This window comes from Pseudoliparis swirei, chromosome 20, assembly GCF_029220125.1.
Source record: "Pseudoliparis swirei isolate HS2019 ecotype Mariana Trench chromosome 20, NWPU_hadal_v1, whole genome shotgun sequence".
NCBI classification, from domain to species: domain Eukaryota; kingdom Metazoa; phylum Chordata; class Actinopteri; order Perciformes; family Liparidae; genus Pseudoliparis; species Pseudoliparis swirei.
The window spans coordinates 8,861,789-8,880,463 of record NC_079407.1 but is presented as its reverse complement, the minus strand read 5'-3'; the positions used below and the strand labels follow the sequence as shown (position 1 = coordinate 8,880,463).

Genomic DNA, 18,675 nt, shown 5'->3' with positions numbered 1-18,675 from the left:
TAGGAGCCGAGGAATCACATGGATCACGTAGACTGATACTGGATGGCGAGCCACCCAATGGACTAACTCAACCAAGGACCCTCCTTGCCACAAGTGGTGTGGTAGGAGTAAAAACTAGTTTCATTGTGGAATAATATGTAAATTTTTTGAAGGACTTAAAGCTGATTCACAGGTTAGTTGTTTTGACTCGTGTCTGTACCACAGTTCAGTTTTCAGACATTGTCGAAAGAATGACAACGCTTAATGTGAAAGATCAACATTTGTTTAACGAGAATGAACTGAGTAGAAAGTTCACGCCTGAAAAAAAGTTACCTGTTCATATTTTAAGCTTTGCATGTAATTAAAATTGTTGATGGAAAACCACATGTCCTCTATCTTTCCTTCAAACAGCAAAACCTCAAATTTACTTTCAACATTTACAAAACACACTTACAAATCAAAGTCCACACAGATCTCTCACTCGTTTCCTCTCGGTTTCGTTGTTGTCTGTTTTCACACTCTGCCGGGTGGCTGGAAGTCCATGTTCCATTTACAGTTTTTTTGTGAACTTCATAATAGTTGGGCTGAACCAAACAAGCATTGATAAGAGGAGGAATTTACTTTGTTCTTTTTGTCCGTCGCCTTCCTCGAAGCTTCAAACCGGGACTTCAAACATCCACTCAGTAAGGCTGATAACCTCGATGGACAGGATGCTTGCAAAACACTCCAATTATAGCTTGCTTCCTCCACATGTCAGTAGTAGAATTAGAAAAATAACAAATTTAACAAGACAACAAGATCAATGACGCCTGTAATATGTTATCAATGTTGAATGAAACAATAGTAGTCGATCAAACCAATTAAGTAGCTTACACGGGTGTCTACACCATCCTTTTCAAACATCCTAATTTCTGCCGCTCCACATTACAACGCAACCGCAGAGATTTTAAACTAACAGGGCATCGGTAGCGTTTTCAAACGCCTACGTTTTTGGTATTTTAAACCGGAGTGGTTTGGCAAAATATATGCATTTCAAAACAAAAAGATAGTAGTGGTAAAGTAGCCTTACTTCAGCATCTAAAGGAGGCAACCACTTGGCTCAGGAGCGCGCAATCAGGGCAGGCACAGCCTGAAAATAATCATTTATTACAGCTAAATGCAGAATGTAAGCAACTGTATTTTCATACTGAGGGGAACTAGCAATACAGAGTGACACACAATTACAGTAGAGGGACTGATCACATGTTCATAGTCTATAAAACCTGTCCAGTCCTATCGCTTTGGTAAAATGTTTTAAATTGTGTTAATCTGACTGTGACCTGATATCTGAAAAGTCCCTCCTGGAATTTCCTAAAATACTCCAGAATATTGATAGTTACTGAGCAATTGCTTTGTGTGACCCTTAACTGGATCCATGGATGATAAAATCTGTATCATCTTTTTAAATAACTCTTCCAATACTTCATGACCTATTCATTAAGCTATTATGGTCCCTTTTAGGGTTTCCCTCTTGTTTCTCCTTTAGCACCGGGTTTATGGTTAATTCATCCAATATAATTATTATATATTATATAATTATATAATAGTATAATTATATATATAAACATGTTTATATAGGACACTAGGGCTGTCAATCGATTAAAAAAAATTAACTAATTAATCGCACATTTTGAAATTCATTAATCGCGATTAAAAGGTATTTTTTCTTCTAAAGACTAAGGCTGTGTCTACTACCGGACACTTTACGAAGTACACTGCAATACAGTGCACTGCAATACAGTGCACTGACATCTGTAGTGCACTCCGTCGCTGATAAGTGCTGTCTCAAATGGAACACTTACGTTAACCACTTGGCGGAAGTGACGGACGCAAATCTGTTCACGGCACCCGCGAAATTAAGCCGGGAGTGACGTACGCAAATAACCCTAACCCTTAAACTGACAAAATGAATGCACTTCTTGCCCTCTTTTTGTCCCTTGTTTACCCCTTTCTCCACCCCATGTGGAAACTGCGATACCTCCACAATCGCAGCAGGAGCCTCCGCCTTCTGGCTGAAGTCGAGATTCGTGTATGTACATTTAATTGTGATTTTGCCTTACCTTCACAGCATAGCTTCATGTAGTAGTTGCAATTAAATTCTCCTAGCTAGGTATGCTAAATTCTCAATTATCTTTGTCAGAAGTAGCCTTCTTCTTTGCAATCCACATACACACCATATGGAAATAAAACATGACAAATCTGTACATGTTTGTCCCTAGATTCCAATTAGTTTTAAGAATTATCCACTCAAATGATAGGCATCATCTGCTTGAATTCACACAGTAATAGGCCTACTTTGACTGACCGTACTTTTATACACATCTCTGTTGTAGTTAAGTTTACCCTGATACAGGAATCAATTAGCAATTGAACACACAGACATATTAATTATTGTTACAAACATGCATCAATTCTAATATAAATCAGAAAACGCAATAAAAGACTACAAAACCTCAATGACAAGATTTTATTGATAAAATGACTTACATATTAATATAATCTTCCCTTCCCCTCCCCACACACTCTACAGCAGCCACCCAGTCCCAGGCGGCACTGCCATATCAATGTTGCAATGCCACTGCTGGCATTGTATTTTGATGGCCACAGTGACATGAGGGTGGACTTCAGGCTCACCCGAGAGTCATTCAACACCCTCATGGCTGTGCTGGGCACTGACTGTGACCACGGTTGGGGCCCCGAGATCTCCTGTCTAGTTTTTATTTTTTTGGCTTGCCAGCGCCACCTCCTATCGGGTGGTGGCCAGGGCCTTCGACATGCCCCGGGCCACCGTTCACCGGCTGGTGTACAGGATGAGTGGGCAGATCGCTGGGCTCCTGTACACCGTTGTCCGCCACCCTACAGGAGAGGAACTCCCACGCCTAGGTGCCCGCTTCGCCCGTTTAGCTGGGTCGGCAGCCTTCAGCAGAGTGGTGGGGGCTATTGATGGCTGCCACGTCAGAGTGAAGCCCTCAGCGGAGGATGCTACCTGCTATTTTAACAGGAAGCTTTTTCATTCCATCCAGCTGCAGGCCATCTGTGATGATAAGTGCAAATTCATAGATGTGTGTGTGTGGGCTACCCAGGCTCAGTGCATGATGCCAGGGTCCTGAATAACAGCCCCATCTTTTATGAGCAGTCATACCCTCCACCAGGATACTGTATCCTTGGGGATGGTGGCTACCCCTGCCTGTTCCAACCCATCTGCCTCATGACCCCCTTCAGGCAGCCTGTCCGCAACCACCTCCAAGCACGCTACAACTGCTGCCTGTCAAAGGCGAGGTGTGTTGTGGAGAGGTCCTTCGGGATACTGAAGACGCGATGGCGGTCCATGTTCTTAAAGGCCCTGGAGGTGGATGTGAGGTTTGTGCCAGAGGTCATTGTCTGCTGCACTGTGCTCCACAACATCTGCCTCACCAACGGTGACCTGCTGGAGCCAGATGCAGATGTTGGGAGGGCAGCAGAGGACCAGCCAGCACCAGAACCAGCACCAGCACCTCCAGGAAACGTCTCTGGGGCAGAAAACAGAAATAGGATAGCCATTCAGTGCTATGTCCCAGACCACGATTACATTTAAATTAATACATTAAATATTTATAGGGGGTTCTGAACACCAGAATTCCCCTATAATTGGCAAACAATTTATGAGTCTGTAATATTTCACCATCACCATTTCACTTGTTAACCAAATTATTTTGTCAATATGCCTCTAAAATTCCACAAGAGACTACCCACAGAAACCTTGAACCCTTTACTTTTCAAATGTATGCAGTTTAAAACTAAAATATAAATAAGCATTTTATAAGAAGAATAGAACTAATCTCTTGCACATTTCAGTTTGAGCTCCTAACAGCCCGCCCATTAGCAAATGACAGCGACTCATATGATAAGGGTATGGTAATTCAGTGATCACTATTGACTTCCTAGAAAAGTAAAACAGGCCTCAGCCCCCTACGGGTTAAGTGTTAGTAAACAGACATGTACATAAATCTGAAGTAACCAGGCTTGATTATTATTTCTGAGCTGAAATTTTTTCCAAAAGGGTGAGGAGGCGCTCCTCTCTGGCTGCTGTCTCCCTCATCTCTGCTGCTGTCTCTCTCTCTCTGGCGGCTGCCTCTCTCTCTCGCCGCTCCTCGCTCTCTCTGAGAAAATTAAATCTCCTCTCCTCCATGGCAACCGTCTCCCTGTGGCGACTCTCTTCCCTCTCCAGGGCCTCCCGATGTCGTCGCTCCTCTCTCTCAGCAGCCTCCCTTGCCTCGCTCACCCTGGCCTCCTCTGCTCTCCTTTCCTTCTCCTTCATCTCCGTCCATGCCTCGGAGAACCTCCTGTCATTTTCTTGAATGAGCTCGGCAACCTCCACAGTGTCTACCCTCCGTCTTTTCGGGGTTGACACTGTGGAGGAAGCTCCACTTGCATTCCTGACCACAGGGAGGGGTGTGACCACAGCGGGTGGGGGGGTCTCTGCCACTTCCCGGCTGGATGAGACAAAGAGGACTGGAGGGGTCATAGATCTGGTAATTGGTTATTGAACTGAAGGCTGACCATACGATTACTTTACATTACTTTGAGCACAATACGAACAAGAGTAACAACAATCACCTTAATCATAATATATTGCATCCATGTACATTTACACTGCATGTAAATACTCACTAGCCATGCCATCTCTACATTGTGCAAGTGTGTTACTCTACAGGGGCAAAGTTATGATCAAGAAAGATACTTTATTGGACTAGGCTTTGTTGGACACTAGGCTTAATCTGACTTTATATTTGTGAACGAGGTTCTCCCACCTCTTTTTCACAAGCTTGGGATCCAAGCTCCCAAGCCCTCTCTCCTTTATGAAGACCCTGGTGGAAATATATGCTGCTTTAACATCTCGCCTCAACCACATCCCTGACACAGTAATGACCACATTGATCATTGCAAGGTTAGCAACTAAGGCAACCATTTAGAATAAAGTCCTATTAGCTACCGTATGAGTAATTTTACTTACTCAAATCCAGTCACGGAGGCGTTCCTCTTCCCCGTGAAGAGGGATTTATTTACACACCGCCACGAGATTAAGGCCCTTGTGTCCTCGTCTGTCCCTAGACATGTGAAATACCACGACATAAAAAAAAAACACACACAACGATGATTGAAAGCTCCAATTATTTCTAGAAGGACAAGCTTAGATAGCTATCGTAACAGTATTAATATTCGGGCGGCGTGTGGGCAAACGTTCGCGGTGTCATGTTAACCCGTTATTAAACTGAGCATATCCATTGTTAATCCATTATTAAAATTGCTATTTCGATTGTTTAACAGAACAGCCGTTGTTTAACACTGTCCGATGACTGACATAGCTATCTGTCGTCGGCCTTGCCGTTGGAGCAAGCGCCTGGAGCCCGCCACCTGCCCCCGCTCATCAAGCGAAAAGTGTCCGATAAAAGTGCACCTTCGTCGGACTGGCAAGAGGACCGGGTGGTGGATTAGCCAGCTAGCTTATCATAACTGCCATGCAGATCCAATGGCATCTCATGCTACCTAGCTACCAAGGTATGCTAACTGTCGGTATATATCATATACATCGTTAACTCCACCAAATACTCATGTCGCTGGCTTTAATCTGAGAATAGCATGTTAGTAGTACATTTTAATACCAGTACAATGTTTAATTACCGCTGATACTTACATTTACGGTCTGTAGCTTCGTGGTCGACCGCTTCTACCGAAGCCATCTCGTCCGCCATTGTTTTAGAAATAAAATGAAAAGCTGGCCTAAGGGCTCCTCCTCTTCCGCTATGTAGCTAAGATGGCGCCCGTTTAGGGTCAGTGGTGTCCATCGCTTTACACTGCATTTTTTGCCCGTTTGCAGTGCGCCATCCGGGTACTTTCAGTGCACTGAATTCTGATGGTTTTGTCAGTGTGGCGCCCTAAGCACTGAAAGTCAGTGCTCGAAGTGCTCAAGTGTGCGGTAGTAGACACAGCCCAAATCTTCTAAATGAACGAGTAATCCCTTCAGACAGCGTGTATTTTAGACACTTGTTTAATTGTATTCTTTTTTAAAGACAAAACTTCACACAGAGCTGTGTTTTCAAAGAGGCTCCTACCTATAAAGTGTCAGCGAGGTATTTAATATCATGGATGATAAATTGTTTCTTCAGTGAAACATCCAGATTAGTAAGAAAAGGTGTATAAGAGACCCCATTGGTCCTGTCATCTTTCACATTGAACAGCAGCAGAACCAGTGGCCTTGGTAAACTGACAAATATGTCACGTTAACCTTCTGGAGTCTGGGGTCATTTTCTCGATTTTACAAAACAATGTAAATTCACCTTTTAAAGGCTTTTGCATGTGACACATCCCAGTGTTTCCCCCACCATTCTATCAGGGTGAGGCCCCGCCCCCCTGTCATTTTCTCTATAGCGCCAGATTACAGCAGAAGTAATGTACGGTTCTTTTCTTCAAGACGTCTTTGTTCTTTTATTAAACTAAACGTCTGTTGTTGATCGTCTCTACAGCAGCATGTCATTCTGTCTCCACGTGTCGTTCACTCTTCTCAGCTCTCCGTCTCGTGCGCTGCAGAGCTCCATGCTGGCGTGTCTGCGCGCGCATCGAGCGGAGCAACAACAAAAAAGTCACCTGCACCGTCCGCCCCGCATCACCGACACGTCGCCCTATGTTTCTCTGTGAATATCGAGGAGCAGATGGGAGGAAGGAGGCGGACTGCCGCGGTTTGACACTCAGAGGAGTGCAAAAACTTCAACGACACCGGAAGTAAACAAAGTTGCGTTAATTGCGTTAAAATATTTTAGTGCGTTAATCGCGGCCAAATTAATCGCATAGATTAACGCATTAACGCTGACAGCCCTAATATATATATATATATATATATATTATATGTGTGCGTGGACCTTATTGACAACATATGTACAAAAAACTAATCTTGAATGCAACATCTAAGATATACAGGACTGTCTCAGAAAATTAGAATATTGTGATAAAGTTCTTTATTTTCTGTAATGCAATTAAAAAAACAAAAATGTCATGCATTCTGGATTCATTACAAATCAACTGAAATATTGCAAGCCTTTTATTCTTTTAATATTGCTGATTATGGCTTACAGCTTAAGAAAACTCTAAAATCCTATCTCATAAAATTTTAATATTTCCTCAGACCAAGTAAAAAAAAAGATTTATAACAGCTGAGTGTTTGTCAAGGCTCAGGAAACCCTTGCAGGTGTTTCGAGTTAATTAGACAATTCAAGTGATTTGTTTAATACCCTACTAGTATACTTTTTCATGATATTCTAATATTTAGAGATAGGATATTTGAGTTTTCTTAAGCTGTAAACCATAATCAGCAATAAATCAGAATAAAAGGCTTGCAATATTTCAGTTGATTTGTAATGAATCCAGAATGCATGACATTTTTGTTTTTTTAATTGCATTACAGAAAATAAAGAACTTCATCACAATATTCTAATTTTCTGAGACAGTCCTGTATATATATATATATACACAGTACATCTCCTGTATTTTTTTGTCAAAAACCTAGAACACCCCCAAGGGTTTTGTCAGGACATAAAGCCCGGGAAAGAGCAGTGCACAACTGGTTAATCCCATAAGAAGAAGCGTTTTAGACGTCCCCCGGAGTTAACCAGAAAACACTTTTTGTCACCACGGCAAAGCGAGATGAGTCTGACCTCGGCTGTCAGTTGAGACAGAGACACCCATCATTCAAATGAGACAGGCAATTACGAGAAGGACAAATCCAGAAAGAGAGAATGAAACAGGGAGTTACAGGAAGAGATGGCCATAGGCTGTGATGATTTGGGAGGGCAAAAAAAAAATGGCAGGAGGTGGAAGAGATATTGGGGCTACAGCAGCAGAGGGGAAAAAATAAGCACTGGGAATAGAGAGAAGGAGAAGAAATATGATAAAGGAACACACAGAGGGACTTTCAAAATGAGAAGGGATTTGGTGACACTAAACGATACAAGGAGAGGCAGCCGTCTTTCATCAGGCTACTGATGAGTGGAAGCGAATAAATATAATTGCATTATTCCATGGAAATTCAAAAAGGTCTTTTTTAATAATTTGTATGCAAACTGTATGGTTTCTAACGGGACATGAGCATGACTAAAGAAATGAGAAGCAAATATAAACACAAACTTGTCAGAAAGCCATTGTCCAGCCTCTCATTTGTCTGATGTCAACTTTTCCCTTTCTTCACGTCCTTCTGTTCCACTAATTATGTCTTCCCATACTCATTCACCCTCAAGGACAGACATCCATAATGTAACAATTCTGAATAATATTTGTCGTGCTCTGCTGAGTTGCATCCTAACAGATTATAATCGTGCTATCAAGCTTGTTTTGTAAAGTACTTCTGCAGGATGGAGCAGCTAGGGCGGCGGTAGGCAACCTTTCCTATCCAAAGAGCCATTTTACCCTATTTTCCACCAAATAAAATGTGTCTCCCGCAAAAGCTATTTGATATCACAGCCTATAAAGTTTTATATATAGTCATATTATATATACAAACACTATAGTGTGTCTTATTTATTGAATTATAGAACATTGTCAATAAAGCAAATTATTGACACTGTGTTGCTATTTCATCTGTTATATCAATATCTAACTTTTATGACGATGAGAAAAAAATACCGGCCTACTTCAGGTCAGTTAAACACAAAACTATGAAGGTCTGAGATGAAAGTAAAATTCTCTGAAGTGTCCATCCATCCATTCTCATCCGCTTATTCCGGGGTCGGGTCGCGGGGGCAGCAGACCCAGCAGGTTGACCCAGACTTCCCTCTCGCCCGCGACACTTTCCAGCTCATTCTGGGGGATCCCGAGGCGTTCCCAGGCCAGCCGGGAGATATAATCTCTCCAGCGTGTCCTGGGTCTTCCCCGGGGCCTCCTCCCAGTAGGACGTGCCTGGAAAACCTCTAACGGGAGGCGTCCAGGAGGCATCCGAATCAGATGCCCGAACCACCTCAGCTGACTCCTTTCGATGCGAAGGAGTAGCGGCTCGACTCCAAGCTCCCTCCTGATGTCCGAGCTCCTTACCCTATCTCTAAGGCTGAGCCCGGCCACCCTACGGAGGAAACTCATTTCGGCCGCTTGTATTCGCGACCTCGTTCTTTCGGTCACTACCCAAAGTTCATGACCATAGATGAGGATTGGAACGTAGACCGACCAGTAAATTGAGAGCTTCGCCTTTCGGCTCAGCTCTCTCTTCACCAAGACAGACCGGTACAGCGCCTGTTTTACTGCTGCAGCTGCACCGATCCACCTGTCTATCTCCCGCTCCATCTTACCCTCACTCGTGAACAAGACCCCGAGATACTTGAACTCCTTCGCTTGGGGCAGGCACTCTGTCCCCACCTGGAGGGAGCAATCCACCGGTGTGGCAGTGGGGTGTGTTTAAGCTCGGCTGCGGAGTGGGTGGAGCGGGGGTGTGGTTCAGGGAACGGTGTCTGATTGTCATCAGCTGGTCTGATAACAATCAGACCAGCTGATGACAATCTGTGTTTGTGTATCTGCGAGGCTTTGTCTTCAAAAGGAGCTGGACGGGCTGAAGACGGGGGGGAGTGCTGGAGCAGAGACACTGTCTGGGGTCATATACAATAAAGTAAATTGCAAACTATCGCTCTGGCTGATCATTCCGTGGTGCTTGAAGGGGGAACCTACCAGTGACGGCAAGACGCGTGTCACAACCGGTTTCCGGCAGAGCACCATGGCCTCAGATTTGGCGGTGCTGACTCTCATCCCTGCCGCTTCACACTCGGCAGCAAAACGCCCCAGTGAATGCCGGAGGTCATGGTCTGAGGATGCTAACAGGACCACATCATCTGCAAACAGAAGAGAGGCGATCCCAAGACCCCCAAACCTGACCTGCTCCACCCCCAGGCTGCGCCTAGATATCCTGTCCATGAAAATCACAAACAGGACCGGTGATAAAGGGCAGCCCTGGCGGAGACCAACACCCACCGGGAACGTGTCTGACTTACTGCCGAGGATGCGAACACAGCTCCTACTGCAGGCGTACAGAGACTGGATAGCCCGTAGCAACGGGTCCGGAACCCCATACCCCCGCAGCACCCCCCACAACAATTCCCGAGGGACCCGGTCGAAAGCCTTCTCCAAGTCCACAAAACACATGAAGACTGGTTGGGCAAACTCCCAGGACCCCTCGAGGACCCTTGCGAGGGTGAAGAGCTGGTCCACAGTTCCACGACCGGGACGGAATCCGCACTGCTGGTCTTGAATCCGAGGTTCGACCAGCGGTCGGAGCCTCCTTTCCAGTACCCTGGCATAAACTTTCCCAGGGAGGCTGAGAAATGTGATTCCACGATAGTTCGAGCACACTCTCCGGTCCCCCTTTTTGAAAATGGGAACCACCACCCCGGTCTGCCAGTCCAAGGGTACTGTTCCTGACCCCCATGCGACATTGAAGAGGCGTGTCAGCCAAGACAGCCCAACAATGTCCAGCGCCTTCAGCATCTCAGGGCGGATCTCATCCACCCCCGGCGCCTTGCCACCAAGGAGCTTTTTAACAACCTTAGCGGCCTCTGCCAGGGATATTGGTGCGACCCCCCCCAAGTCTACAGGCACTGCCCCCTCTAGAGGGGACATGTTGGCCGGATTTAGGAGTTCCTCAAAGTATTCTTTCCACCGTCCGATGATGTCCCCTGTCCGGGTCAGCAGCTCCCCCCCACGCTGAGAACAGCCTGGTGTAGACCCTGCTTTCCCTTCCTGAGCCGTCGGACGGTTTGCCAGAACCTCTTTGAGGCCGACCGAAAGTCCTTCTCCATGGCCTCCCCGAACTCCTCCCATGCCCGAGTTTTTGCTTCCGCGACCACCGCAGCTGCAGCCCTTCTGGCCTGCCAGTACCCGTCAGCTGCTTCAGAAGACCCCTGGGCCAGCCAGGCCCGGTAGGCCTCCTTCTTCAGCTTGACGGCTTCCCTGACCCCCGGTGTCCACCACCGGGTTCTTGGGTTGTCGGCCGCTTCCACAATAGAGGCTTTGAACATGGTCCACTCGGATTGCATGTCCCCAACCTCCCTCGGGATGTGTGAGAAGTTCATCCGGAGGTGGGAGTTGAAGACCTCCCGGACAGGGTCCTCGACCAGACGTTCCCAGTTCACCCGCACTACACGTTTGGGCTTGTCAGGTCTGTCTGGCCGACTCCCCCGCCATCTGATCCAACTCACCACCAGGTGGTGATCAGTTGACAGCTCTGCTCCTCTCTTCACCCGAGTGTCCAAGACATACGGCCGCAGATCAGATGATACGATTATAAAGTCGATCATCGATCTCCGGCCTAAGGTGTTCTGGTACCAAGTACACTTATGAACCACCTTATGTTCGAACATGGTGTTCGTTATAGACAAGCAGTGGCTAGCACAGAAGTCCAATAACAGAACACCGCTCGGGTTCAGATCGGTCAAGCCGTTCCTCCCAATCACTCCCCGCCAGGTTTCTCTGTCATTGCCCACGTGAGCGTTGAAGTCTCCCAGGAGAACTATGGAGTCGGCAGGCGGTGCCCTCCAGGACCCCTCCCACCGACTCCAAGAAGGCCGGATACTCTGAACTGCGGTTTGGTGCATAAGCACAAACCACAGTCAGAGCTTTACTCCCCGCAACCCGTGAGGCGCAGGGAGGCGACCCTCTCGTTCTCCGGGGCAACCCAACATGGCAGCGCTCAGCCGGGGGCTTGTGAGTATCCCCACTCCCGCCCGGCGCCTCTCACCCTGGGCAACTCCAGAAAAGAAGAGAGTCCAACCCTTCTCCAGGAGCTTGGTTCCAGAGCCAACGCTGTGCGTGGAGGTGAGCCCAACTAGATCTAGTTGGTACTGCTCCACCTCCCGCACCAGCTCCGGCTCCTTCCCCGCTAGCGAGGTGACGTTCCACGTCCCTAGAGCTAGTCTATGTCGCCGGCGATCGGCCCGCCCAGGTCCCCTGCCCAGCCTGCCGCCCGGTCTACATAGCACCCGACCCCGATGATTGTCCCTGCGGGTGGTGGGTCCACAGGGTTCTCTGAAGTGTATATAGTTTATATAAAAGATAAAGCTGTACACGAATATGAAAAGCTTGTTTGTACTTTTAAGATGGTCCCATACTTCAGATCATCATATCTGTCAAGTAGTGTTAAGTGGAGATTTGGTGAAAACGCATACAAAGCCATCACTGATGAACCTCACGGAGGGTCAAACATCTGGATTACTTTTGATCCTGAATAAAATGCCTTTATCTGATTATTATGATCCAAGATCTGTGTGTATATGGGGTGCGATGTTCATATGATTTATAGGCATATTCTTAAACATCTATCCTCAATGGAAATATGAGAGTGTGACAGCTGTAAGGAGCTATTTGAGTTTATAGTAGCAAAGAATGCCTGATGTCTTTGTTTTTAGAATTGATTAATTGATGACTCTGGGAGGATGTGCTTTGACATTTGTGGTACATTGTGTCAAACGTGTAACACCTTGGGTGAGGGGGAGGATGGAGGTGAATATCACCAATGATATGATATGTTAATATCTAATTGATATATCAATATTTGCCATAACTACTGAACATGTACTGGCTTGGCTATCCCTAATTTGTAGCCAGAAGGTTTGTCACACACAATGTTCTGTGGGTGCAATGCACTGCAGGACAGACATGGAGGTCTCAGGGCAAACCAGATGACGTGAGATGGTGTGATACTATTATGACAAGAGGTTGGAGCCAAGTAGTCTGCCGTAAAAATTGCTTTGCGAGTTCATCACATGTGAACTGTGTGGTAATTTGTAAGAACGACACAGATTTTTAATGACCAATGGTACCTTAACAAATCTGTTTGTCTTAAAGTATATTGCAAGACCATTGCCTTAATACTAAGAAGATACACTGCTGGCTTGACCTTTTTTGGTAAAAAAAATGGAAGAAGAGGCTGCAAGATGATACAATGAGGTGAAAAAGAGGAGTCATGTGTTATTTTTTTTATAGATTTGACAATTAGTTTGCTTTGTGTAATTTCTATTTGTGGAAATAAGCCATTGTCTCCTTTAGTCTTTGTGGCCTTGGCCTAATGAGAGCAGATGCATGTGTGTGTCGTGATGAGATATGGAGCGATTCATAGAATAATAAAGAGTAAGACTTGGAGACATCTTGAGGTGGACTGTCCACAGTTTATTGTGTCTATTGTGACTGAATGACAAGTGAAGGTGAGGAAGGAATTAATCGTTATATTCACAATAGTGCGGTGAAAAATAAACTAGTAGCATTACAATGGGTGCTTGAACTAAACTCTGCACAATTAAAAACTTCCAAAATTAAGCTCTATTCTGAAATCTTTGGATTATGCAAGTTTGACATCTGTTCACTGTCTCGGACCATCCGTATAGAGACAATAGAGATCAATGTTATACGTATAACTTCAGAAGTTCAGAAGTGGATGTAAGTTACATTGCATCCTCTAGTGGCTGAACACTGGGCCATTTCAAGCCATGTTAAATGATCTGATCAATTTAACGAAAAGTCCTAGTTGCCCTAGCTCTATGAGCACATGCAGAGATGTTTCTATGCGGTGCTCATATTTAATCTATTTATCCCCAAACCCCAGGGATAATGTGGCTCCCCTACATCCCACAACATGCTAAACATGTTGGGAGCCTGATATTACAGTGATAGTTATCGCGTAAAGCACCTGTGTTGTCCTTTTGCTGTACGAAATCGGATGATGCTGTATGCAAGATGCATTATTCTCCTAAATTTTGCACTTTACTAAATGAATTCATTTATTTATTTTTGCTAATATTTCTTATTTCTTAATGAAGCATTCATAATAGCTCTGTGAGCTTTAAAAAATATAACAGCATCTACTGCTGCAAAATTAGTTCAAGCACTTATTACCTTCGCATTGAAAATGCGGAAGGTTATGTTTTGATCGCTGTGTATTTATTTATTTATTTATATGCGTGTTATTCGCATAAGTAAAAAAGTATTAAACCGAATCGCATGAAATTTGGTGGGATGATTGGTTATTATCCGGGGACCATTTGATTAGATTTTGGGATCGATCGGGTCAAAGGTCATGGTCAAGGTCATGAAAAGGTCAACATCTTCTTTTTACCATAGCGCGGTCAATTTATATCCAATTGGCATGCAAATAATGCCAAAATGTTCATAATTCAATGCCCAATCTTGTGATATGCGAAGGTATGCGCTCTACCGAGTGTCCATTCTAGGTTATTATTGTTTTAAGTTTTATAAATAGCTGATATGTATTAATTCATCCCTTTATCACACAGATGTTTCAAACGGCTTTACTAAGTAAGATCAAAGTGAGAATAAAAACACATGATTAATTAATGTTAATAAATAACAGGGAATGACATGATATTATGATATGTTTTGATGCACATTATATCACATTATAATTTCACAATCAAGTTTTAAAGATCATTTTGTAATGGGATCACACCAGCCTGCATGTCAAATCGGGCCAGGGTGGAAAAGTGACAAATTGCAATGAAAACCGATCGAGAATTAACCTTCAGGAACATGAAACAACTGAATAAAAATACAAAGAATGGTGGTAGATAAAACTGTCACTTTAAAGGGACATTCCTCAAATTAATATACGAAACAAACAAAAATACAATATGTTCATCACGTCTTCTGCATTTTTTGCACAGTTTGATGTTGGACTAGCGTTCATATATTTTCTTACTTATAATCGTTTTGTGCCCTCTACTTTCGCAATGGTTGAAAAGCAAGTGACAAATAATGTCCCCATATAACAGTAATAGATAGAAACAACCATTAATATGCATTTTTCTTTCTTATTTTTTGGAAATTCTGAAATTAATAACATGCAGGACAAGTGACAATACATATACACTGTAAAATGTAATAAGTTAACTTTACTTGAAAAAGGTGAGGAAACCGATTGCCTCACATTTTCTAAGTAAAGTAGCTCAATAATTTTAAGTTCTTAAAACTAAAAATAAATGAGTTTCGGCAACTGATGTAATTGGAGTAAACATAAGTTAAGTCAACTCATAATATGTCAGTTCAGACAACTTAAAAGATACAAGTGACGGTAACTTAAAAATCTTTAAGTATGTTATAAGTTGACTTTACTTGAAAAAGGTGAGGAAATCGATTGCCTCAACATTTCTAAGTAAAGTAGCTCAATAATTTTAAGTTCTTAAAGCTAAAAGAAACTAAGTTTAGGCAACTCATGTAATTGCAGTAAACATTAGTATAGTTAACTTAACAATTATTAGTTAGGTTAACTTCAAAAAGACAACTTAAAAGATCCAAGTTATATTAAGTAAACAGTACTAATAAGAACTAGTTAACTTTAATAGTCAATGAGATCCCATTACTTAGAAATAGTGAGGAAACCGATTGCCTTAAAATGATCAAGTAAGCTGAACTAAAAACTGTAAGTTGTTGAAACAAAAGAAGGAGAACAGTTACAATGGAAGACAACGTTTATTTAGAAGAAAAACACATGTTTTAAAACTCAAACAACGTGCTTAAAACGCTGAACATTTTGCCAGATTAGGTTTTGTAACGCAGAAATATGATGAACACAGCGTTTTCGGCATTTGCTAAATTTAACTACAGAAAAACAACAAAAACAGACATTTTCTATAAAAGAGTTCTATTGGAGATAGAAGGGTGAAGTTCTCGGGCCTGACTGCACATCATGAACACATTCCCTTACGGCATCAGTAGATTTTTGAGTGATTGTATTTTAGGGTTTTTGGTCCAAGTGAGAAGCACTCTATGAATAAATTCAGAAGGTGTTCCTCACTCGTTGAGGATACTCCAAATTCAGGGGTAAATAAGTCCGAAGAGTAGCCACACGGCACGGGGAAGATTATCACGGTCACCCATCACGACTGTTCCTCCCAAAACGATGGCAGTAGTTGTAGACTCCAGGTCCAGCGAGTGAGGAGGCCACGATGTCTTCAGCACCGTCAGGGTCCCAATGGAGGCGTGGGACACGTCCAGAAGGTCATCAGAGTCCTAATAACAAGAGCAGCATAAAAAACACAATTACATGTCAAATTTCACGTTGCATTTCTATGGTAGAACACACAATGGTTACTTGGATTCTGATATTAGATAATCAAGTGAAAGATGCTCAGGAGTGAGTGCGATGATTCATTCATTGATCATGTGATTCACTGAATGATTGCAAAAGCTAATAATAAAGAATATGAATTATCATATTTACAAATAGGGATGATATTTGAATGGAACAACAATAATAGAGCAAATGTAAACAACAGAATGTCGAAGGGCCTGAGGACAGGTCGATGCAGTTGCATCACAACAAACCCCGATCAGGACCCTTTGGTGGCATCTGCTGTGTTTCCATAGGGTCAAGTCGAAGCTTCACGCCATCCTAAACTCACACCTTCAATAAAGAAAGACCAACGTTTAATACGTGGGCAACCAACCATATTCGTGGTAAACATCCACATTTATTTGTCACTGCTGCTTCTGGGAAATGTGCTCCTACCACAGGAGGCTGAACAGGTACCTGCCATCTTCAGTCGTCACACCTGCGTCATATTGGCTGCTCCTGAACCTCCTGTGGCAGGAGAGCGAGCATATTGCCCAAAAGCAACAAAGAAATAGCGATAATGTTACAAGTGAAAACCCTTTTTTGGTAACAGGAGATATTAGTAGAACCCCTCTACCATCATGCAGACATGTGAAGGTGTACAGATGCCCATTTAGGTGTGATATGATTTGTAATTTTTTATTGTGAAGGCCTTTGGGTTTTGAATGGCGCGACTAGAGAGCTGCAACTGGACCCGACTGGAAAGACGGGAGATCCCACTAAAAGGGCCCCAATCAGGGATAAGTGAATCAAAAAGTATAGAAGCACTGATTGGAAGAGAAGTAGCCAATACCAAAAGATTAACAGGCAGAACACATGAGATATATTGGGCATCCTGTGGTGTGGAATAAAATAATTTTGACTAAAGTCTACTTACAAATTCTTGAAGAAGTCTGCGTTGTCATCTCCAAGGATGACGGGAGAGCCACGGAGGACTGCTGTTCACCTCCCAGTCACATCTGTACTCTAAAAAAATATTTTAAACACACACAATTCACAAGTGTTAAAGGACAATCATTTGACAGCTCTGCTTGCAATGCTGTGACACTACTTTATTAACCACATAAAGAAAAATGACTGCTTGAGAAACTTACCCCAGGTGTGACTTGTTGCAGATATTCAAGTTTCTGTCCGACACTTTCCCCCTCTGGGTCTTGAACTTCTCCAGGAAGCGAGGAGTGTATTTGTCGAGATCTTTGAAGAACTCTGATTGCAACTCAGATTTTTGCTTGATAAGCGACAGAATTCAGCCAGAATCTAACGAAAAGAGAAATAAATTAAGATTTAGTCATATTAGACCTACAGTACACACATTACAACATGATACATCACACTGGGCAGAAAACTAGTGGCTTCTAGATTGAACAGATTTCATCAGCTCCCCTCATCGGCCCTTCATGGTCGTCACAGGAGACACTCTGTGAAGACATGGACTCAATCTGGCAACGCTTCCATGTGTTATGCAGTAGTGTGTAGAAGAAAATAAGCAATACTTACAATTCATTGCCAGGTTTTTCAAAGCCTACAAAAGAAACAACAAAAGCAATTAGTCAAACTGCAAATAACTCCTCGTCAAGATGCATTTTTACGGCTAAAAAGCCATCAGTTTAATGGAAGATTTCACAGACAAATATGATTAGAAATGCTTATCCTTTGATATAGATAGATAGATAGATTGAAGTCATAAATAGTCTGTAGGGAGGTTGGCAGGGAGCTTAGTTTCAAACTTGCTATTGGTTATAATGGATGTCATTTCCAGTAAATATCACAAAATAGGAAATGATGTACAAGTAAAAAATAAAAAAACGTTGTACCACATTCGCTGTGGCCGAGAAGTTCTCCATCATACGGTTCGTGGTTGAATTATTCCTCGTTACATTCAACCTAACATTGCATTCACTCTTAACTCAGTGACAGTAGCGCTGTGTGACTCCCGTAGTGCTGCGTTAATGCGCACGAGTGAGACAGCCACGACGATGTCCGCCATTAACATTGTGACTCGTTTGTTTTGAACTTTTGACGGTCTAGCTAGCTTACATTAAACGCTTCGTAAAGTTAACATTCAACTACGAATATACATATGAACAATATGGCGAAGATACGACGATGTTTACTAAGGACATGAACGGCAAAACGTTATTGAGACGCTGAAACTTACCTTAAAGTAACTCGCACACCTGCACTGCCTTTTCGCTGCCGCGAATCCGTCTCGGCCAAAGAACGTCTTCAGTGGTCGACTGCGCATGCGTATTCGAGCCGAGTGCTGCCGAGTGCACCCGAGTTTCTTCCGAGTCCGCCTCACTCATTTTTTTAAAGTAAAGCTTACTTGAGATAATAAGTTTAATAACTTTACTCACCAAAAAGTGTTCTTTACTAAGTTTCTTAAAGTAAGGTCAACAAAGTAAGCAGAAATGAGTAAAGCTCACTAATTTTTTTAAGTAAACTTTACTATTACATTTTACAGTGTAGGCCCCAGCTGACCAAACACTATGAGAGTGACTCAATGGCTCAACCAAACATAATATCACATA

General features: G+C 43.3%; 1 long non-coding RNA gene across 2 annotated transcripts; it reads right to left on the bottom strand.

Annotated features, from left to right (window-relative positions):
* Nucleotides 1-15,482: 15,482 nt before the first annotated feature.
* On the bottom strand, nucleotides 15,483-18,319 carry LOC130211294 (uncharacterized). 2 transcript variants are annotated; one of them, XR_008835003.1, is made up of 6 exons: nucleotides 18,303-18,319; nucleotides 17,642-17,666; nucleotides 17,239-17,401; nucleotides 17,022-17,110; nucleotides 16,357-16,435; nucleotides 15,483-16,041 (listed from the first exon to the last, which is right to left on the bottom strand). It is a non-coding gene; the product is annotated as an uncharacterized LOC130211294 (long non-coding RNA). The 2 variants fall into 2 exon arrangements; XR_008835004.1 differs by having other exon boundaries at nucleotides 16,369-16,435.
* Between the last annotated feature and the right edge of the window lie 356 nt (nucleotides 18,320-18,675).